Source organism: Triticum urartu, chromosome 2A (assembly GCF_056163025.1).
Source record: "Triticum urartu cultivar PI428250 chromosome 2A, HENAU_Tu73, whole genome shotgun sequence".
NCBI lineage: Eukaryota > Viridiplantae > Streptophyta > Magnoliopsida > Poales > Poaceae > Triticum > Triticum urartu.
The window spans coordinates 36,660,282-36,685,232 of record NC_141874.1 but is presented as its reverse complement, the minus strand read 5'-3'; the positions used below and the strand labels follow the sequence as shown (position 1 = coordinate 36,685,232).

At 42.9% G+C, this 24,951-nt stretch overlaps 1 pseudogene; it reads right to left on the bottom strand.

The window, feature by feature from the left end:
- Positions 1-3,982: 3,982 nt before the first annotated feature.
- LOC125534817 (senescence-specific cysteine protease SAG39 pseudogene) lies at positions 3,983-22,982 on the bottom strand (annotated as a pseudogene).
- Between the last annotated feature and the right edge of the window lie 1,969 nt (positions 22,983-24,951).

Below are 24,951 nucleotides of genomic sequence, written 5' to 3'. Positions count from 1 at the left end.
CTAGGGCATATTTCCTTCACCTACGAGTAGGGATTAATCGGCAAGTTAACCGCTTAATCAAATGAATTGTTGAAAATGGGTGAAAACAAATGGAAGAGATATCAAAATGAGATTTGGTAGGAATGTAAATAGAAAATATAGAAAGAGTAACAAAATGTTCAGTAATCTAGCATGAGTTGTATTGAAAATATAGAATGTGACTTTGTAAGTTACTACAACCAAAACCCACATACTTGTGCCCACTTCTCTTACACTACCATTTTTTATTGGATGCTTACCAACGAGTAATTCCATTTTGATTCTCTTATCTTTGAGCAGTTGAATTATCAAGTCTTCTAGTACTTGAATCATGAGGTGATTAAGCTAACATTGTAGCTATCTAATTGAAAGAGGTTCATGAAAATGTCATGATCGAGAATGGTGTAATTTTTTTATTAATTAATAATTTCTGGAACAGATGGTTGAACTAAATCACTAATATCTAGACAAGAAATTTATTTGTTTTTAATTGTAGACCCGGATAGTTAGGAAGTAAAAAATAGAGACATGCCAGTTAGAGCCCTAGGAGCAAGCATGGCTAACATAAGTACATTTGAGGATAAGGCAGAAACCAGGGTAGGCCTAGCATGTGACAGATGATCATTGTTGTTAGGATCATAAAGATAATTAAATAATGTATCTATGTATTCGCAAACCACAACCATATAATATATAGCACACAACAACAAAGAGAAAATATAACCAAATTTAAGTACCGCATTAAGAAACTTGAGTACTGCATTTTGTTATACTGGACATAGCTATATCTCATGGTCATGGTAATAAATTTGAATCTCCAAAAAAATGACACTCAAGGCATTGGAAAAAAACATAGAACTCGAAGATGTACCTCATATTCATATGGTATAGTGGCTGCAATGGGCTTCCAGTAGCAAAGTAAATAGTTGCATCGCCGATCATCACCCACTATATTTAGCACACAGAGGCGCCATGAAGTTACGAAAGAACCATGCAAAAGAATGTACGCTTACAAAAATTATGAAATTGCTATTAAATTCACTATTCCGACATAGACTAGTAGTGATGGTGAAAGAAGCTCACCATTGGCGGCTGGGGTAGTAACGGGCGGTCTGCCCACCACTGGTAATGTAACTACTAGTGGCAGGCTCATATGCTCCCCCGCCACTGGTATCGGGTCCTAGGCCAGAAAGATAACACGGTAGCGTCTTCTGCCAAATGGCTAAATTTTTAGTTTAACAGTAATAATAATATCATATATGCTAGTATCATATAGCACGGTTTAACAATAACAATAAACATAATACTTAAGTTTAACGATAATTGTAATACCATATATATACATCAAAATTTAATACTTCAACATAACAACAATACATTCTAACATGTTTAACGAAGCACTAATGACATATAGCTAGCATGCCTACGAACTCTGGATCAACACCAGGAACTATGGTAAGCGTGGGAGTTGTACAACACCATGATGTTGTCATCAGGTTCGCCAAGAAACATCAAGACCATCTTCTTAGCTTCCATCATGTAGTCTGCTGCAATGTCTCTCCAACGAGGGCATCCGAAAAAGCTTCGCTCTGCCTCTTCGGTGGCAAGAGCGTTGTAGTTTGACCCTTCTTTTTTAATATGACTAGGTTGACCTCAAATGTGAGCTCCTTATCCATGGGCACATTCATCTTCTCTAGGAAGTCTTCCCTTGCTCAAAAGGGGTTGCACTCAGCAAAATTTAAAAACACAATAATTATTTCCACTCCACTTACCCACAACTTAGATTGTAAGAAAGATTAAGTTGTCTTATAAATTTGTTCATCTTCTTTTTCTGCGAATATAAATTTGTCCATCTTATGAAATACTCTTTCGTCTCAAATTACTTGTTGCAGAAATAGATGCATCTAGACGTATTTTTAGGTCTAGATAGATCCATTACTATCCATTTATGCGACAAGTAATTCGGGACGGGGAGAGAGAAAAATCACTACAGCTGGAGAGACGGTCCCTTTGCAACAAAATATCAACAAGAGAAACAGGATAGAGGAGAGAAAGAAAATAGTTGCGGCTGGAGAGGCAAGTCCAGCACATGGCGTGGGGAAACTACATGAGCACCTTCCCTGTCAACGTGATTAACTAAGCGTGAAGGTGACTTGGTAGGTCATACCCATGCTCACAGAAGCTACCCATAGTAACAGAACAAAAGAACTATATTTGCCAACAAGTTCATCGTACACTCACTTCCTTGACACATCCAAAGCAGAGCAAAACAGAGTTCCCTGCCCAGAACTGAAAGCCAAGAAGATAGAGACATGGAGAGCGCGACCTCGTCGTCCGGCGATGAGCACGGCGGCGTGCACGTCATTCTTCCTCGACGATGGCCGCCTGCCATCGAACAAGGTCTACGGCGTCAACTTCATCAGCAGCAACGCGCGTGCATGGCATGGCTGGATCAGCAGCCCCCTTGCTCAGTAGTCCTCGCGTCCTATGGGGTAAGAATATTGCTGAATTTGCAGCTAAGTGTTTATCAAAATGAATTTAGGTCCAATTATCCGCAACCACTCAATAGTCATCACATATTATGTATGCACGTGTTGATAGGGTACTATTCCTCTTCACTTTAGACAACAACATTGTCAACGCATCCACCGAGAAGCATATAACGAAACTCAAGTTTTCTTGTACCAGAGACCTTTACACAAATTCGTTTTATATTAAGTTACCAATGAATTGGCTATACCTCGGCATGTCGTCGATGTAAGGTCGTGAACAGTTAGATATGCTTGGTTTTATGCACATAGGTATAAGAGTTAGATAACAGAGGATCACATCCAACCACCATATCAATTATGCGGGAGTAATGAAAGTTTGAGTAAATTTCCTCTTTTTACCTCATATTTTGTGCTCAAGTGATAACAACTACCCTATTTTCGTAAAATGGTACCAAGCTATCCGATTTATGAAGTTCATTTCACGTTTTACCTCATTTGGCATAGGAAATAAAATAATGACAAAATTTGCACACAATTTATGCAGACATTGTGCCTTCTTATCGTATGAAGCTATTCCTATGAAGGAATAAATTAGCATCATTGGTTGTACCCTTATGAAAATTCAAAATAAGGAACGACGAATTAATAGCAATACCCTTTAAAGAAGGAAGATAACGAAAATAGTTTGAAAAAGCTTGCACACAACTTTGCACTAAAATTGCACCTTTTGTAGTACTAGTAAATGCACACGTGCAATGCATGTTGATATTGGGGAAATTGATTGCACGTTTTATATTAGGTAGGGTATTAGTCACACGTTAATTATGTGATTGACACCGTTATTGTTATTTGGTATGATATTAATTGCACGTTAAACATGTTTAATGCTCACCATTGGAGCAATCTAAGTCGTTGAATTGATATGGTTTGATGGCCGAGATGTATTGGATCTGTCTCACTGGGTCTTTTTATATTGGTAATATTTATGTGTATACATTTACACTCGCCCAACGTCCAAAAATACACATAATAAAAAGATAAAAACCAACTAACAAAGAAAAACAAAAAACAAAAGCAGAAACGCACAAAAATGGATAAACGTAAGAAAAATGGGAGGGATAGGAGGGATGGATCACATAGTTAATGGGCTTTGGTTCAGTAGCAAATCGACTGACCCAAATAAAGGGTCCGTAAAAAAACAAGCCCAGCCCAATCAACAAGACATTGCAAAAAAAAAAAGCAGCACGAATAGCAAGAATCAACAGCTAAGGAAACGACTGACCCAAATTAAAATTCAGGCAACTTACAAGTAGCTAAAGTGGAGAAGTAGAGTGTGTGAATCGTGAATTTGTGATAGACAGAAGCATTTTTCGAAAGGGTGATATATAAGAATAATGCAGGTTGTACATCCATACACACCAGAAACACTTCGAAGGTGGATCGATTTACATGCTAGGAATGATTGAAGCAGGCTACGTGGTGGGGTAGGAAGGCTGCATGGCGAGCCCGCAGAGGCTCTTCTCGTCGGCGACGTCCCTCTCCATCCTGATAAACCCGTCCTCGCCCCACCCCGCGCCCCACGAGTTCTTCATCACCCAGAACTTGGTCCCGTCCCCAGCCACGCCGTACCCGACCGCCGTGATGCCGTGGTCGAGCTCCGTGCCGCAGCTGCCCGAGAGCACGCCGTCCTTGTAGAAACGGAAGAGGTTGTCCCCGCCGTCGACGGCCAGGGACATGGGCTGTGCCGCCACCGCCTTAAGCAGCGACGCCTCATCATTGGCCGGCACGTCCTCGTGCCCCGTGATGGTCGCTGCAGCCGTGCTGGAGTCGCATGTGCTGCCGTCTGTGCCGGTGTAGGGATAGTCGGCCTCGGTGGCGAGGCCCCCGTTTTCGACAACGAACTCGAAGACGTTGTCCATGAGCCCGCCCTCGCAACCCTTGTCCGTGCCGTCGCAGTCAACCAGCTCCTGCTCCGAGAGGGACACCAGCTTGCCCGTGCTCAGCTTCACGATGCCCTCCATAGAAGCCACCGTGGAGAACGCCCAGCAGCACCCTAAAAATAATGTACAAATGAGTCAGCATACTCCAGTGTCCAACATAATGTACGTTTGTGCTGCGTAGTGCGTACCACATTGGCCTTGGTCTTTGACGGGAGTGACCGCGCCATTGGTCCTCCAGTCGACGGAGGCCGGGAGGTCGTCGAGGCTGGCATTCGCGTACCTGAACCCAGCGCTCCGGCCCTTGTCAGCAGCAACTGGCTTGTGTCCGGTGTGGGAGAGTAAATTGCAAAAAACCACCACAATTGAGGACCCTAATTCAGAAAACCGCCAGCATTTAGTTTTTTTTTTCAAAAAATCACCAACATTGGGGTGACAGTTTTCAGAAAACGCTGATATCGTGATTTAGAGCGTTTGAGTGCATTTCTGACGGGTGGGTCCCTTTGTCAGGTGCCACGTGGACAGGGCGAGACGGCGGCCGTGACGCGCCGTTAGACGGCGTCGGTCTAAACCTAACCAGCTGCTCGAGCCCAACCCATTCGTCCATTCGCTCTCTCACTCTTTCGCAGGTCTCTGTCGCCGCCGCCCGTCCCCCCGCCGCCGACCGCCCGCGCCCCCGCCGCCGACCGCCCGCGCCCCCGCCGCCGACTGCCGCAGCCATGGTCTCCTGGGAGGATGGCGAAACCAGCAGCGAGGAGTCTGTTTCCCCCCTTTTCATCTCGCACGCGGACGAATCCTATGTGAGTTCATCGTCTTTCTCAATTAGGGTTAGGTTTTCTTCGATCTGTACTCCATTTGAGGTTAGTTTTGACCCATTTGATCTGGGATTTGAGGATGTACTCTATGTGAACCCTTCTAGGTTCCACATACCATTGTTGACCCAGAGTGGTGTGGTATTGTTGCCGAAGGACCGATGTGCAGTCACAATTTGCCGGTGCATAGGGGTGTTGTATTCCAAGGCGTGAACACTGGCCGTAGGTTTTACGGATGTGGTAATGAGGTTCGTGTTGATCCTTTCTATGCCATTGAACAATTGTCTACTAGGTGTAATTTAGGTCTAATTTAAGAACATAGTGTATGTGCTGTTCGTATGTATGTGCTGTTTGGTATTTAAGAACAAAGTGTACAGCTTGTTACAAAAATCCATTCAAATTCAGCATTTGATAATTAGAACATTTAAGTTCTCAGTTCCTGTTCAATTGTACTTAGTCTTTACTCTTTTTGCAAAAAAATTAATCCAGGACGGCGACAACTGTGGTCTGGTGCAGTGGATTGATGCAGAATGGCCAGAACCAATGCAGAATGCATTGCGCAAGATTTGGGATATGTATGACCAGAGCAACACAGAGATTGAAAGAAAAGATAAGGTGATATTGAAGCTGGAAGAAGAAAAAAAGTTAATACAAGAGAAGCATCACACCCATATAAAGGAAACAAGCCAGTTTTTTGCAACAGTTCACAAGAATGTGATGAGGGAGAACTATGAGAAGATTATGCAGGATAGTGATGTTGAGAAAGCTGTAGTTGAAGCCCAGGAAGAGAAGGCTAGGCTTGAGAAAGAGAATATGGATCTGAAGCTAGCACTTCAAGTTATTAAGCAGAGCAATGATGAACTGATCACCAATTGGAAGAAGGCTGTAGCAGATCAAGGTATGGCAGAGCTGAAGCAAGAGAAGAAAAGGCTGGAGTACATCATAGCTGATTTGCTGAAGGCTGGGGAGCAGAACAAGAGTAAGATCAATAGAATCAAGGAAATTTGTGATGAGTAAATGTTGGTGGTTTATGTATTATGTATTATGTATGGTTGTGGTGGCTACTAATGTTAGAAGTAAGAACAATGTGTGGGTGTTGTAGTATGTGAACCTATATCATGTATGGTTGTGGCTACTAATGTTTGGAATTATCATGTTGGTTGGAATGAAATCTGTTGCTGTGATAGCAGAACAATTATGATGTTGGTTGGAAAGAAATGTGTTGTCCATTGATTTAATTATGACAAAATCATGTATGATAAATGATGAAAAAATCAGCATTGATATCAAAACAATTATGATGTGCACTTTGAAGTTGAGAAATGATGACATAATCACTCTTTTGGTTGAACCTAGCCTCTCGATAACCCCGTCGATGACAAAATCACTCTTTTAGTTGAACCTAGCCTCTCGATAACCCTGTCGATGACAAAATAACACTTTTGGTTGAACCTAGCCTCTCGATAACCCTGTCGATGACAAAATGACTCTTTTGGTTGAACCTAGCCTCTCGATAACCCCGTCGATGACAAAATCACTCTTTTGGTTGAACCTAGCCTCTCGATAACCCCGTCGATGACAAAATGACTCTTTTGCTTGAACCTAGCCTCTCGACAAATCACTCGAGGACAAAATGCCTCTTTTGGTTGAACCTAGCCTCTCGACAAACCACTCGAGGACAAAATGCCTCTTTTGGTTGAACCTAGCCTCTCGACAAACCACTCGAGGACAAAAATGCCTCTTTTGGTTGTGTAACATCCCAAATTTTCAATTTGGAATGTTATACATTAGGTCATGATGCATATCATATTTTATTTTGCTTTTGGTTTTGATCCTAGAAAATCCTAAGCGACTCAAGGACCCACGGAGAGAGTTGGGGATTTCGTTATTTACATATTTGAGTTTTCTCAAATTATGTAAACAGGATCATTTGGTTTTATTTATTTTATCATCAATTATTTCTATTACAAAAATATGAGAGAGGGAATAAAATGACTTTCCCAAAATATAGAAATATTGAGGATTTAATAAAAAAAATCAAATAAGATTTATTTCGGAGTTTTTCGGTATTTTTTATTTGAATTTAGGAAAAATGCGCGTTTTTCAAAGTTGTAGTTTGGGCCCAGATAAATGTTCACTTTATCGGGCTTGATTTTAGGAACCCGGCAAAATTTATTTTGGAGTCCGTTTAGTAATTCTTTTTATTTTTCTTCCGAGCGGATTTAAAAAAAACGCGTAACCGACTCCGGGCCGTACCCGGGCAGGAAACCACCGGCCGGGGGCCTTTATAAGCCGCCGCCCCGGCCCGAGAGAGGAGCCCCAGCCGCCACCCGAAACCCTAGGCGCCTCCAGCCGTCGCCGCCGCCGCCGCCCCGCCGCCGACTCGCCGGAGCGCGCGCCTTTCGAGGTTCGCCGCCGCCTCGTTTTCCATGCTGTTTTTTTTAAAAAATTTCTGTTCGTCATTTTTCTTTTTCGTCGGATTTTCCGCGGTTATTTTCTGATCGTGATTTCTGATCCGATTTTCGTTTTAGTATAACTTTTCGCTCGTTTATCGGAATCAGGCGATTCAAGCGCCTGGAGTTTCGTCTCGAAACCCTCTTTCCGAATAATCAACTTAAACATGTTTTTGCTACTGTAAAATTTTCCCTAGATTCAGATTACTAGAACGAAGTTGTTTTCTTTCGCCATTTGATTTCTTTTGCTTCGTTCGATTTGATTCTTTTGCCAACCAGGGTTCTTAAGTTGAACTTTCTGGTTAGATATTCTATTTGAGTTTTACCTGTGCATTAGATGAGTACTTATTGTATGCTTGTTGTTGTCTGCGATAGAATACCCGGAGTGCGCCGCTTGTTACTTCGAATCTCTAGGTTTCACGGATCATCAGCAAGGCAAGTAACACTTTGATCATACCTTTTCTACAACCCAGTTTTATTGCATTAGATCAATCCTCACACATTGCATGATTAGGATCTAATTAAATTGTGGGATGGGAAGTAGATGAGGTAGTACCTATTACCTGTTTATTATCAAACCTTTGGGAGTTACTTCTACGTTTGCTTATTATGCCATGCTATGCCAGTAGACGTGGATTGGGTGAGTGATATCCATGACAGATGTGAGATTTTATAATTAAGGGTTTATCTAAGGTGACAACCTAACACACATCTGGGTGGATTGAGGCACCTGGGGTATCCAGGACTTGCCTGTTTTCTTTTGGACCGCCACCCAGGCTCAAAGGGATCATGAGATTATTCATACTAGAAACTTCCGTGTGCAGCCACAAGCTATTATGGGCTCTAGAATAGTTTACTAAGTCATGTGAACTCTTACAGTGGTAGACTAGCAGATGTAGGGGTTGTAGGTGGTACGGTCTACCCATCGTAAGGTGCAAACGCTTCTGAAAGACTATGTCTCGGTCATCCGTCTTCTCAAACACCCTGTAGTGCAAGAAACCAAACGGAGGCGATCGAGTCTTGTGGGGAAAAGTGCACAAACCTCTGCAGAGTGCAACAAACTAATCATGGTTAGCCGTGTCCCCGGTTATGGACATCTTGAGTATCTGGTACCTGATTTTCATGTGAATCCCAACATGTTACTCTAGAATTAATATTGTTGGGTTTTAATGATGATACTTAATTGGGATTGAGAATGCTGTCAACCATTCTTAATGTTTAACAACCACCATGATAGTAATTAATTTTATTCCTTTGAAGTAGGGAAAAATTGGCTTTACGCAAAAACTGTAACCATAGAGCTTTCCACCAGCCAAATATGCATATAGTATAGTTGCTCCATTTCCATTATTCTCTATGTGTTACCTTGCCAGCATATTCCATGTGCTGACCCGTTTCGGGCTGCAACGTTAATGTTGCAGACTTTTCAGACGACGATTGAGGAGTTTAGGTCGTGGTTCTATACTCAGTGATGCCGTTGGAGTTGATGGACTCACTTATCTTCCAAGCCTTCCGCTGTTATCGTTATTAGATGGCCTTAAGCCATATTTATTGTTTTCAATTCTCTTTTGAGACACTCGATGTAATAAGTGTGTGATTGCTACTCTGCTATAAATCCTCCGAGTACTGTGTTTTGTCAGCATTACTGATCCAGGGATGACACCGGAGCACAGAGATCAGACTGTTTGAGGTCTGGTCGCTACAGAGATGGTATCAGAGCACACACTGACTGTAGGACACGACCACTAAGCTAAAGACCTAGATCACTACTCACTCTCTTCTCTTCTGACTTCTCATATTTTCTACTCTTTAGGATGGCGGATGCAAGGAACAAGTTCACACAACCAGATGAAGATACACCCTTTGGACGCCACTTGAAGGAAGTCACTAGATACCTGAACATAGGAGTACCAAGCTTCACGGGAACCTACAACGCCACTTTACCTGAAGAAGAGCACTGGATGATTCAAGTTCAAGTTCCAGGAAGGACGTTCATGCCAGTCACTGAGCCCATAGAGTTTTCTTTTGATGCACCAACTTGGAGTCTAGGAAAGAGTATGGCAGCTCACATCGCCATGGGACGCATTGGAGAAGTCTACCGCAAGGATCTTAAGGATACTATCTACCAAATTTGCGGGCGCCGAGATGAACACTGGGAGATGATCAGCACCAAGAAAGATAGATCAATTGCAGCTTTTATCCAGGAGTTAAATCAGCACATTCGACGACAGGAGAATCAGATGTGCACCGACATGATAGATCTGAAGAAGGCTAAGACTAGAATCAATGAACTGGAGGAAGAACTCAAGGCTACACGCGAAGGTTATGAAGAAGAAATTGAAGTATTGGTGGAGAAGAATGACGATCTAATCAAGAAGATTGGAATATTTATGGGAGGCCCGACTCCAGTAGATGAAGACGAAGAACCCAAAGAGATTAGCCCGGAAGACTACATCATCATTGACGCCACCGACTCGGAACAAGATAGTAGCGATGATGATTATGTGGATGAAGCAGGAGCAGATATCATGGAGTCTACAACCGTAGAATATTTCTAGTAGACCACCTCATCAGTAGTAGTAGTCCACCATGTAAATATAGTAGTCCGAGCACTTTTGCGATAGGTAGATCGATTGTATGCCTTTGATTGATTGATTGAAGTGAATTTTTTGTTTTGCTCATGTGCATATGGGTAGTGTTTTCCCTTTAGACCCCCTCTATTCTTATATCTCATCTTTTCTAAACCCTCAGATGCCTCCGAGACGTGACCCCGGATTTGCCTTTCCGCGGAGCTCACCCAGTTGATCCAGCAGCAGAACACCTTGATGCGGTTGCTAGTTTAGAATCAGAATCAGGGGAACAACAACAACAACCCACCACCACCACCACCTGTTGACCACTTAGCCCGTTTTCTTAGGCTGAATCCGCCGGTGTTTTCCAGTAGCACCGAGCCGATAGTAGCAGATGATTGGCTCCGCAAGATAGCTAGGGAGTTGACCACAGCAGGATGCACAGATGTGGAGAAGGTTAAGTTTGCCGCACATCAGTTAGAAGGACCCGCAGCATCTTGGTGGGAGAATTTCACAGCCACCTTCCCAATCGACACTGTCACATGGGACCAGTTTCAGCAGGCTTTTCGTACCGCCCATGTTTCAGCAGGAGCAATGGCCATGAAGAAGCATGAGTTTCGTAACTTGCGCCAAGGAGGACGGATAGTTGGCCAGTATGTGGAGGAGTTTAGTAAGCTAGCTCGTTATGCTCCAGATGACGTTGCTACGGATGCAGCTAAGCAGGAGAAATTCTTGGAAGGACTGAATGATGAGTTGAGTATGCAGTTGATGGTAGCCACCTTCAACAACTACCAGGAGTTGGTAGATCGTGCTCTTATGATTGAAGGGAAGCAGCAACAAATTGAGAACCGCAAGAGGAAGTATGGACAAGGAAAGTATAATTCAGGAGCTCAGCAGAAGCCTCGTTTTACCCCTAGACCGGGAGGACAATTTTAGCATACCCATGGAGTAGGTAGCTCGCACAATCACAATGGCACCAAGAATGGTAATGGGAGTGGAGGAAGCAATGGACAGAACCGCAGCACCCCATCAACCCCAGCCAAGAAGGACTTAAGCCACGTCACTTGCTATAAGTGTCAGAAGACCGGACATTTTGCAAATGAATGTCCTGAAGGCCAAAACGGCAATGGAAGTTCTGGAAAGAAGCCGAACCCTTTCAATAGGGGACAGGTGAACCACGTTAATGTGGAGGAGGTTGAAGCTCAGCCCGATGCAGTAATAGGTAAGTTTTTGGTTAAGTCATTTACTGCACTCATTCTTTTTGATACTGGTGCATCGCATTCATACATATCAAGGGGATTTATGGATAAGTATAACCTACCAACCCAAGCCCTTAGGTCACCCATGTTAGTAACCTCGCCAGGAGCAGAGTATGTGGCAAGACTATGGTGTGATCGGTTACCATTAAGGATTGGTAACTACGTTTTTCCCTCAGACCTAATAGTATTGGAATCTCAAGGATTGGATGTGATATTAGGCATGGATTGGTTATCAAAGTATGAAGGGAATATTGAGTGTGCTAGAAAGTCAATCTTGCTTACCACACCAGAAGGGAGAAGGATCAAGTATGTATCCCGGCATGTGCCAAACAGGACACAAGTAAATTCCTTATCAGGAGTTGTGCAGGAGGAAGTACCAGTGGTAAAGGATTTGCCTGATGTATTTCCCGAAGAGTTGCCAGGCATGCCACCGGATAGAGACATTGAGTTTTGATTGAGCTTTTACCAGGCACTGGACCAATATCGAAGAGACCATATAGGATGCCAGCAAAGGATTTGGTGGAAATTAAGAAGCATATTAAGGAGTTACTGGATAAGGGATATATTCGCCCAAGTTCTTCGCCTTGGGGATCACCAGTACTTCTAGTAGAGAAGAAGGATGGATCGTTAAGGATGGTTGTTGATTATCGGGGATTGAACGAAGTAACAATCAAGAACAAGTACCCGCTACCAATGATCAATGATCTGTTTGATCGGTTGCAAGGAGCTAAAGTGTTTTCCAAGATCGATTTGCGATCAGGATACCACCAGTTGAAGATTCGAGAACAGGATATTCCGAAGACAGCTTTTACCACCAGGTATGGGCTGTATGAGTATACCGTTATGTCATTTGGACTGACTAACGCGCCTGCCTATTTTATGAACATGATGAACAAAGTGTTTATGGAGTTTTTGGATAAGTTCGTCGTAGTGTTCATTGATGAAATCCTGATATATTCGAAGAATGAAGAGGAACACAAGGAGCATTTGCGTTTGGTACTTGGAAAGCTCAGAGAACATCAATTATATGCCAAGTTCAGCAAGTGTGAATTTTGGTTGAAGGAAGTAGGATTCCTCGGACATGTTATATCTGGAGAAGGTATAGCAGTAGATCCCGCTAAAGTTGAAACCGTGACCAAGTGGGAAGCCCCAACTACCGTTGGAGAGGTCCGGAGTTTTCTTGGACTCGCAGGATACTACCGGAGATTTATTGAGAACTTCTCAAAGATCGCGAAACCTATGACGGAGTTGTTGAAGAAGGATACTAAGTTCAAATGGACTGAGGAGTGTGAGGCAAGTTTCCAGGAGTTGAAGAACCATTTGGTTACCTCACCAGTGTTGATTTTGCCAGATCAAACCAAGGATTATGAGGTGTATTGCGACGCTTCACGTCGAGGACTTGGAGCAGTGCTTATGCAGGAAGGAAGAGTTGTTTCGTATGCTTCACGACAACTGAAGCCCCATGAATTGAATTACGCTACGCATGATTTGGAGTTAGCAGCCATAGTGCATGCATTGAATACATGGAGACATTTCCTCATTGGAAATCATTGTGAGGTGTACACGGATCATAAGAGTTTGAAGTACATTTTCACACAGAAGGAGTTGAACCTCAGACAAAGGAGATGGTTGGAGCTCATCAAAGATTATGATATGAAATTGCATTATCATCCCGGGAAGGCTAATGTAGTAGCTGATGCATTAAGCCGCAAGAGTCATGTCAATACATTAATGGCGGGAGAAATACCCAAGGAGTTAGCAGAAAATTTTCGTGAACTATGTTTGGAAATAGTTCCGAGAGGCTATGTAGCAGCATTGGAGATTCAGTCAACATTAATGGACAAAATCAGAGAAGCTCAGAAAACTGACAAAGAGATTGCCGCTATAAAGGAGAAACTGAGCAAAGGAAAAGCTAAAGGATTTCGCGAGGATGAGCACGACACCCTATGGTTTGAAGACCGCATTTATGTGCCCAACAACCCGGAAATCAGGAAGTTGATTTTGCAAGAGGCACATGATTCACCGTATTTGATTCACCCAGGAAATACCAAGATGTATTTGGATTTGAAGGATATTTTCTGGTGGACCGGAATGAAAAAGGATATTGCGGATTATGTAGCAGTTTGTGATGTATGTCAGAGAGTAAAGGCAGAGCACCAGAAGCCAGCAGGATTGTTGCAACCATTGCCGATACCCGAATAGAAGTGGGATAAGCTAGGCATGGATTTTATCACGGGATTACCAAGGACTCGTTCAGGCTATGACTCGATTTGGGTTGTAGTCGATCGATTGACGAAGGTAGCACATTTCATCCCCGTAAAGACCACTTACACCAGTGCTAAGTTGGCAAAGAGTTCCGAGGATCGTATGTTTGCATGGAGTTCCGAGGAGCATCGTGTTAGATAGAGGAACCCAGTTTACCTCAAAATTCTGGAAGCAGTTGCATGAGACTTTGGGTACTAGGCTAGAATTCAGTACAGCTTTTCATCCGCAGACAGATGGACAGACTGAGAGAGTCAATCAGATTTTGGAAGATATGCTGAGAGCTTGTGCGCTAGATTATTGATCTAGTTGGAACGATAATTTGCCATATGCAGAGTTTTCTTACAATAATAGCTATCAGACCAGTTTGAAGATGGCCCCTTTCGAAGCTCTGTACGGAAGGAGGTGTAGGACACCGTTGTCATGGGACGAAGTTGGAGACCGCCAGTTGTTTGGACCAGATCTGATTAAGGAGTCTGAGAAGGTGAAGTTGATTCGCGATAGGCTCAAGGTAGCCCAGTCCAGGCAGAAGAGCTATGCAGATTCTAAACGCAAGGAGACAGTTTACGAAGTCGGAGATAGAGCTTATCTTCGAGTATCCCCACTTCGAGGGATTAAGCGTTTCGGAGTTAAGGGGAAGTTAGCGCCACGATTTGTAGGACCATATCGAGTTTTGGAGCGTATGGGAGAAGTGGCCTACAAGTTGGAATTGCCAGAAGGATTGGCCGGAGTGCATGATGTGTTTCACGTTTCTCAGTTGAAGAAGTGTCACGCGGAGATGGCTAACATACCTTTGAGAGACACAGTGCCATTGGAAGCAATCCAGTTGGATAACAATCTGACCTATGAGGAGAAACCAGTCAAGATTCTCGAGTTTGCCAGCCGAGTTACTCGCATCAAGGTTATCAAGTTTTGCAAAGTTTAGTGAAGCCACCACACGGAAGATGAAGCCACCTGGGAGCGAGAGGAAGATTTGCTCAAAGACCACCCTCACCTATTTTCTAGCCAACCCGAATCTCGAGGGCGAGATTCATCTTAAGGGGGGTAGGTTTGTAACATCCCAAATTTTCAATTTGGAATGTTATACATTAGGTCATGATGCATATCATATTTTATTTTGCTTTTGGTTTTGATTCTAGAAAATCCTAAGCGACTCAAGGACCCACGGAGAGAGTTGGGGATTTCGTTATTTACATATTTGAGTTTTCTCAAATTATGTAAACAGGATCATTTGATTTTATTTATTTTATCATCAATTATTTCTATTACAAAAATATGAGAGAGGGAATAAAATGACTTTCCCAAAATATAGAATTATTGAGGATTTAATAAAAAAAATCAAATAAGATTTATTTCGGAGTTTTTTGGTATTTTTTATTTGAATTTAGGAAAAACGCGCGTTTTTCAAAGTTGTAGTTTGGGCCCAGATAAATGTTCACTTTATCGGGCTTGATTTTAGGAACCCGGCAAAATTTATTTCGTGATTTTTGGAGTCCGTTTAGTATTTCTTTTTATTTTTCTTCCGAGCGGATTTAAAAAAAAACGCGTAACCGACTCCGGGCCGTACCCGGGCAGGAAACCACCGGCCGGGGGCCTTAATAAGCCGCCGCCCCGGCCCGAGAGAGGAGCCCCAGCCGCCACCCGAAACCCTAGGCGCCTCCAGCCGTCGCCGCCGCCGCCGCCCCGCCGCCGACTCGCCGGAGCGCGCCTTTCGAGGTTCGCCGCCGCCTCGTTTTCCGTGCTGTTTTTTTTAAAATAAAATTTCTGTTCGTCGTTTTTCTTTTTCGACGGATTTTCCGCGGTTATTTTCTGATCGCGATTTCTGATCCGATTTTCGTTTTAGTATAACTTTTCGCTCGTTTATCGGAATCAGGCGATTCAAGCGCATGGAGTTTCGTCTCGAAACCCTCTTTCCGAATAATCAACTTAAACTTGTTTTTGCTACTGTAAAATTTGCCCTAGATTCAGATTACTAGAACGAAGTTGTTTTTTTTCGCCGTTTGATTTCTTTTACTTCGTTCGATTTGATTCTTTTGCCAACCAGGGTTCTTAAGTTGAACTTTCTGGTTAGATCTTCTATTTGAGTTTTACCTGTGAATTAGATGAGTACTTATTGTATGCTTATTGTTGTCTGCGACAGAATACCCGGAGTGCGCCGCTTGTTACTTCGAATCTCTAGGTTTCGCGGATCATTAGCAAGGCAAGTAACACTTTGATCATACCCTTTTCTACAACCCAGTTTTATTGCATTAGATCAATCTTCACACATTGCATGATTAGGATCTAATTAAATTGTGGGATGGGAAGTAGATGAGGTAGTACCTATTACCTGTTTATTATCAAACCTTTGGGAGTTACTTCTACGTTTGCTTATTATGCCATGCTATGCCAGTAGACGTGGATTGGGTGAGTGATATCCATGACAGATGTGAGATTTTATAATTAAGGGTTTATCTAAGGTGACAACCTAACACACATCTGGGTGGATTGAGGCACCTGGGGTATCCAGGACTTGCCTGTTTTCTTTTGGACCGCCACCCAGGCTCAAAGGGATCATGAGATTATTCATACTAGAAACTTCCGTGTGCAGCCACAATCTATTATGGGCTCTAGAATAGTTGACTAAGTCGTGTGAACTCTTACAGTGGTAGACTAGCAGATGTAGGGGTTGTAGGTGGTACGGTCTACCCATCGTAAGGTGCAAACGCTTCTGAAAGACTATGTCTCGGTCATCCGTCTTCTCAAACACCCTGTAGTGCAAGAAACCAAACGGAGGCGATCGAGTCTTGTGGGGAAAAGTGCACAAACCTCTGCAGAGTGCAACAAACTAATCATGGTTAGCCGTGTCCCCGGTTATGGACATCTTGAGTATCTGGTACCTGATTTTCATGTGAATCTCAACATGTTACTCTAGAATTAATATTGTTGGGTTTTAATGATGATACTTAATTGGGATTGAGAATGCTGTCAACCATTCTCAATGTTTAACAACCACCATGATAGTAATTAATTTTATTCCTTTGAAGTAGGGAAAAATTGGCTTTACGCAAAAACTATAACCATAGAGCTTTCCACCAGCCAAATATGCATATAGTATAGTTGCTGCATTTCCATTATTCTCTATGTGTTACCTTGCCAGCATATTCCATGTGCTGACCCGTTTCGGGCTGCAATGTTAATGTTGCAGACTTTTCAGACGACGATTGAGGAGTTTAGGTCGTGGTTCTATACTGAGTGATGCCGTTGGAGTTGATGGACTCACTTATCTTCCAAGCCTTCCGCTGTTATCGTTATTAGATGGCCTTAAGCCATATTTATTGTTTTCAGTTCTCTTTTGAGACACTCGATGTAATAAGTGTGTGATTGCTACTCTGCTATAAATCCTCCGAGTACTGTGTGGTGTCAGCATTACTGATCCAGGGATGACACCGGAGCACAGAGATCAGACTGTTTGAGGTCTGGTCGCTACAGGTTGAACCTTGCCTATCGACAAACCACTCGAGGACAAAAATGCCTTTTTTGGTTGAACCTAGCCTATCGACAAACCACTCGAGGATAAAAATGCCTCTTTTGGTTGAACCTAGCCTCTCAACAAACCACTCGAGGACAAAAATGCCTCTTTTGGTTGAACCTAGCCTCTCGACAAACCACTCGAGGACAAAAATGCCTCTTTTGGTTGAACCTAGCCTCTCGACAAACCACTCGAGGACAAAATAATAGTTCATCTAGTACATATAAACTTCATCATGACAAATAAAATTCATCATGCCAATCATCAAAGCCAAACACATCATCATAAACTTCATCATGATAAAAAAGTACAACATGGCAATGCTCAACAGTAGCATAATATAACATCATCCATGACACATCATCCAAGTGTTCATTACACAACCAGAAAACAAGTTCAACATGGCAATCCTCATCCATAATGAGTTCAATAGCCACAAAGCAACAGGCACACCAAGTTGCAAAATGACATATTTTTTTTTGGCAAAATGACTCCTTGGTTGGTCCATCAGCTAGGGTGCATTACATAGCTAGTTGCCACTAGCATAGAAATAATCCTTGAGCCTGTTTGGCCTCTTGGTGACCCTTCTACCTGCAGCTGAAGAACTTCCAGCCCTGTGATCAGTGGAAGGCCTTGGAGGAGCAAATGAAGACCTGGGTGCTGGTGTAGTCCTTGTTGATGCAGCCCTTCCTCTTGGAGCTGCAGATCTTGGAGCAGCAGAAGCCCTTGATGTGGAAATTGTGCTGGCAGAAGATGGAGTAGCTCTTGGAGCAGCTGCTGGAGGTGGTGTTGGAGCAGCTGCTAAAGTTCCTGCTGCAGCTCTTGGAGCAGCCATATTTTCCTGAAAGAAAATAGTTCCAGCCCTATGTATCAAAAACAGATTTTGCTAGCTTCTTTGGAAATTATAAAGTGCAGAAATGTAAATGTACCTTGTGCTTGTTTTTCCTAGCAGTAGGTGTTGGAGCAGCTGTTGGAGTATGAGTAGGAGCTGCTGAAGTTCCTGCTGTAGCTCTTGGAGCAGCCCTATTTTCCTGAAACAAAATAGTTCCAGCCCTATGTATCAAAAACAGTTTCTGTGCAGAAATGTATAGTGCAGAAATGTAAATGTACCTTGTGCTTGTTTTTCCTAGCAGCAAGTGCTGGCTTTAGAGCATCATGGCAGTTTGTGTACCTATGTCCCTGCCTTCCACAATTACTGCATGTAATTGTTCCAACCCTGGATGTGTCCTTGGGTTTTGGCACCTCAAATTGGCCCTTCCTTCTCTGGGTCTGTTTTCTACCCTTCTTTCTATGAAACACAGGTGGATCAATGTCTCTTGTATCAGTTCTTGTCCAAAGATCAGGACCTGGAACAGGGTAGATCATTGGTTTGTATGCTGCAACATACATTGCTTTCTTGAAGAATTTATGCACAAAATCCTCAGGTTGCTGTTTTGATTTGTATATGGCAGACACAGCATGGTTACATGGTACACCTGTCATATCCCATTTCCTACAACCACAGGTCCAATCTTTCAAGTTGACAGCATAAGACTTCTCACCACTGTTGACCTGGAATAGATCTGGGCCTGCCATCATGGCCTTTCAATTCCTAGCCCATTCCTTGGCCTCTTCTAGCATCTCTGCATATGTTGGGGTAATTTCCCATCTAGCAGTCTGCCCTCCAATCCTTTTCTCATTGAACTTGACCATCAGTTTGCTCCTGGCACCTTCAACCATTGTTTTAATGGGTTTTCCCCTAATATCCAAAATCATCCTATTGAACACCTCACTGATGTTGTTGACTGGTCAGTCTTACAGTTTGTGTCCATGGCATGCCTAGCCCATGTATCAACAGGAATTGCCTTGAGCCACAACCATGCATCCTCACTCTCCTTTCTAATATCTTCCATTGCTAACTTAAACCCATTTTCAGTGTAAGAGTAAGCAGTTGCATCCATATATTTCTTAAGTTCATCCCCCCTATAGCCAGCACTTTGGAAATTTGCATAAATGTGTCTTAAACAGTATCTTTGAGGGCAATTTGGAAAAATTTGGTCAATTGCATTGAGAAGACCCTGATGATAGTAATGAAGGGACTAATTTAGTCACTAACTATGTTTTGCCATGGACACTAATAATTCTAAGTAATTCTAATTGCAACTAGTAATTCTAAGTATGAAATAAAGGCACTAATGTAGTCACTAATAATGAAGGCACCAGTATCACCTTTTGCCTGTTTGAAATAATTGTGTAGTATCCAAATTCTCCAGATTCTCCACCAATAACTATCTTTAGTTGAGTGAGAAACCAACACCAACTTGGAGTATCTTCTTTCTCAACTACTCCAAAAGCTAGTGGAAATATGTTATTGTTTCCATCTCTACCTGTAGCAGCTAGGATTTGTTGACCTGTGTTCAACTTCACAAAGCAACCATCTAGACCTGAAAACAATTACACAAGACCATAGTAAATTTCACAAAACCTTAATATGCTACACTTGTGTATGTAATTACACTAGTAACATACCTATGAAAGGTCTACATCCTTTGAGAAAACCATCCCTTTGAGCTGCCAAACAAATGAACAACCTATGAAATCTAGGGTTCTTGCTTGGATGCTCTTTCACAACTCTTGTTGTCACAATACATCTGCTTCCTGGGTTAGTGTCAAGCACAGCCTGGAGATAGTCTCTTATCCTGGTATATTGTGCTTCCTGATCACCTTGGACCACACTAAGAGCTTGCTGTCTTGCCCTGTAAGCCTTCATCTTCCCAACCTCCACACCAAACTTCTCCTTTGTCTTGTCTATCACAGTTTCAATTCCTGCTTTTGGATCTGTCCTGAAACTATCCTCAACTGCTTTGGCCACATACCTAGCAGAAATCTTACAATTCTCACCACTTGGAGCACATGTATGCTCTAATTGAAACTTCCTAATACAAAATGTTTTCTCATTTGCTATAACAGATGCAACCATGTGGAAGGGGCAGTCTTTCTCAACACAATCAACAATTACCCTGTCTTTGTTGTTCCTATGGTAATGGAAGTTCCTCCTTTGAGTGACATGAAGATTAACCAAAGCTCTCCTGAACTGATAAACATCAGTAAAACACATGTGAAAGCATATTTGCTCCTGTGGGGCAAGCCTGTTCTCATCATACCATTTCCTGGCCTTCCTCTTCTTTGCCCTTGACTTCCTGCCAGATGAGGAGCAGTAGAACACAACCTCTTCATCTGAATCAACTTCAAATTCCTCATCTATGTCCTCATCAGACAATGGAACATAGTCTTCTTCAAGTTTAGCTTCTGAACTACAATGAGATCTTGTTGTGGGTCCTCTTCTAATAGGCAATTTCTGCATAGGTGCTGGTTCAACAAAGCCCTCTTCTTCCTCATCAGCCTCACAAAATAAATCTTTTGGCTTAGAATCACCTTCAAAAACCCTCTTCCTCTTCAGGTCTTTTATTTTCACATGTAGCTCTGCATCCTCATCCTCCTGCTCCTCTTCACTATCAGAATCCATCAGATCTTCCTCCTCCATGTTATCTTCTTCCATGTTGTGTTCTTGCACTTCTGGCATGTCAGCAAACTCATTAAGGAAATCATCTAGCTCTGCAATAGTTGTTCCCTTCCTCACATTGCAACTCTCCTGAGTGATAAGATATTCTCCAAATGAGTCCTCTGTGTGTACACTGACAATTGGAGCAGAACATGCTGCTTGTTCTGCTTTTTCACTTGACTGACTTGCATATAGCACACCTTCTTCATCTACATTGTATATTTTAGGTGAACCTATCTGTGAAATAGGAATTTGCTGCTCATCTCCAATGTTAATCTGCAATTCTGCCCTCTCAGACTCTCTACCTTTCATAACAGTGATAGTAACACACATCTTGTCCTCATATAACTCCAGCATCTCTTCAACATCTTCATCACTCCTGATTAGTTGCATCCCTGACATTCCTACACCATCTTCCTTCACATAATACATGGAATCATTCCGATCATAGCCCTGAATCCCAATGATAGCTAACATATTTAGATATGTTATATCTGACTCATACAGTCTCCTTTCTAGATTGTCACAACCTTGGAAATGAAACCTCACTTCCCATGGTTCATCATCATCCAAACTGCAATTTATAAACAAGTTCAATTAATAGTGCATTCAGTTAAACTACATTCATTTAAACTATAATACATGTCAAAACAAATTCATTTAACACTAAATTCAGTTAAACTGTAATTTATGTCAAAACAAATTCAGTTAACACTAAATTCAGTTACACTATGGTTATGTTCCAATGTCAGTTAACACTAATTTCAGTTAAACTAGTTGCAAATATTTTCTGCTAACACTACTTACACTTAATAGTGCATTCAGTTAAACTACATTCATTTAAACTATAATACATGTCAAAACAAATTCATTTAACACTAAATTCAGTTAAACTTTAATTTATGTCACACTTAAATTTAGTTAACACTATATTCAGTTACACTATGGTTCTGTTCCAATGTTAGTTAACACTACTTACACTTAAACTATAGTTCAGTTCCAAATAATTTAAAATAACACTACAATGTATATCGAGTACACCTCAAGATAGCTAAGACATACAGGAACAAATAAACATGAACAATTCAGTTAACCCTAATTCCTAAATTCAGTTGGCTAAGAGCAAAGTATAGACTACACGAAAAATTATACAGAGCTAAGCACTCCTAGCCAATTCAGAGAGTTAAGAGGAAGAAGAAGAAGACTCACTCCACACCGCCTAGGCCAGAGGTGAAGTGGTGGCTCTATGCGGGATTTGCCGTCCAGACCTGGGCCAATGATGCTGCCTCCCGCGAAAAAATGTCGTCGGATGTGGGCTTGAACTTGCTGCCGCCTTGCTCGTCGAGCTCCTCTCCGCCATCGGTGAACGATCCACCATTGCCAGCAACCCTAGCAGGGGGGGGGGGTGGGAGAGCGAGGAAGGGCCGTGGGAGAGCGAGGAAAGGCGGAGCGGGCACCGGATTCGATGAATCTGAGGTCGCTGCCGGCACATCCGCCGCCGCCGCCGGTGGCCATGGGGGAGATGTGAGCACGAGCGGGTAGCCAGGGGGAGTCGAGATGCGATTTGGGGGAAAGTGGTGGTAGGGTTCGAGCTGGTTAGGTTTAGACCGACGCCGTCTAATGGCGCGTCACGGTCGCCGTCTCGCCCTGGCCACGTGGCACCTGACAAAGGGACCCACCCGTCAGAAATCCACTCAAACACTCTAAATCACGGTATCAGCGTTTTTTGAAAACTGTCACCCCAATGTTGGTGGTTTTTTGAATAAAAACTGAATGCTGGCGGTTTTCTGAATTAGGGTCCTCAATTGTGGTGGTTTTTTGCAATTCACTCGGTGTGGGACTGTGGGTAGCCCTGAACTCGTCCTCAGTGATATCGGCAAACTGGTTGGCCTCCAGCCAGAACTTGCTGTTCCCGGCGTTGGCGGACTCGATGAGCGCGACGTTGGCCTTGAACACCTCCAGCCACCGTGTTTTCTCCGTGGCGTCACTGTACTCACGGCCATACTTGCCCATCCACTGCTCGTGCCTCGCGGCCATGGACGGGTCGTCGGTGAGGTCGCGTGCCGCCAGTGCGCCACTGAGTGCGCAGGAGCTCGTGAAAAGGAGAACTATCCAGTAACTAGCCATGGCCGGTAGAGGTGGAAGATCGATGAAGATTGAGTGCGACAGAGAAAGTTGTGCCAGCCGGATCTTGTTTGTTTGATGATATACTTGTGGGATGTAATGTGGACAATGTTTGAACATCTTGTACGTTATACATCGTTGAACAAAACCGCAACTTAGTTAATTAGCTGTACTCGGCTTGTAGAATAAATACTGCCTAATTAAACATTGGTTAGTATATCTGGACTGATTTTTGCACATATAGCAAGAAGGAAGACGATTGTTACTGGAATCAGTCAACGGATTATTGTTAAGATGGACTGATATTTGCGAATATAGCAAGAAGGATTTTTTATGATAGGTTGTTCCTACTGCATAACGTTTGACCACCTTTTGTTGTAAAATCGCGGTTGCTAATAACTACTCCCTCTGTCCCATAATGTAAGACGTTTTTTGACACTACACTACGGCTTACATTATGAGATGGAGGGAACACTAGTTATAGAAGGTACTGAAGAAGCAAAACATGGATTCAAGATCATCTGATACTCATGTGAGATCCAGAGTTGTGAAGCTTGAATTTGTGATTGTCTCCGGTGTCGCACATGCTTTGTTTACATTTGAAGATCAGATAAGTGCTTAATTACCCCCTCCATTGGCGTGATCCGGATAAACACATGCTTTGTTTACAGAATATATGCAAAGTAATGGATCCTTCCAATCCAAAAGAGGAAATGAAAAAGAAGAAGAAGAAAAAAGAGACATGCGTAGCACTTTGTACGAGGCCTAAAATGAAATGTGAAATCAGAGATCAAAGAAATGACATCCAAACTTTGTGCCATGCCAAAGTTTTCTACCCAAATGTTGTATGATAAAGGGGTTAAGACTAAGAGTGCCACAGGTAACAATATATTTGTAAGAAGAGTAGGGCATTTTGGAGCTCGGCCTCCATGCATGAGGGCCTATTTTATTGAAAAAAAGTCAAGAAACAAACTTCTCCATTTCAAAAAAATCTGAATAAAAATTCCACGGTGGCCGCCATTGCAGCCGCAGCCACCCAGCAACGGCGGAGCTACATGTAAGGCTGAGGGGGCCGTGCCCTCCTCCCCCCCAACCCACCCACCCCCCCCCCCCCCCCAAACCCAAATTTATACTTTTACCAGGTAGTAGTGAACCCCACCGGCTTTCGGCCAATTTTTTTGAAGTGCCCTGTGCTTGCAACCTTAAACTACCGAATCCTCTGCAGCAATGTTGCATGTACGAGTCAAATTAGGGGCAGCAAAATTTGGAATTTCTTGTTGTTTCCCAGTATGAATTTGATTAGTAATTTAACAATCATGTAGTATGCCTATTCATTTGATCTAATTGGGAATTTCTTGTTGCTTGCACCACATATTTGTCTACGGTTGCTTGAATTGCATCAAACGTTTTTTTGTCTTTGCCCCCCCATGTATTCATGTCAGCTCCGCCACTGGCGGCCCTTGGGTGAATGCATGTGGCCTGTTGGGCATGCAGTTGAAGCAACATGCCTGATCTGATTATTCCGTTGCAACCGCGTTTCCATTTCTTCCCTCTCTTATTGCATGCATACTGGATTATCGATTCTTTCGTTTCTTTTTTTCTCTTTCCAACTCACAGCTGGAGTTTAGTTCAAATACATACGATGCGGCTCGGCACTAGGTGGCACGCGGCAAGATGGTGCGTGCGACCCCATGGCGGCCAGCAGGCATGGCTCACGCGGTACGATGCGGCACGGTGTTGTGAACTGTGTTGTGCATAAATAAATGGTCTAAAGGCTGGATTGTGGATCTGATTTTGAGTCGACTAGTGCTTCATGCTGTAACTAGTGCCTGATGTTTCAACTGATTTTGCTTCAGCAAGAAACAAACTGGTATTATAACTGGGCATTTCTGTTTTGCGCCTTTCTCATGATTTTGCTCAACTCCAAGAAAAATTTGCTAACCAAGCATATTGTGGTGGTTATTGCCTGACA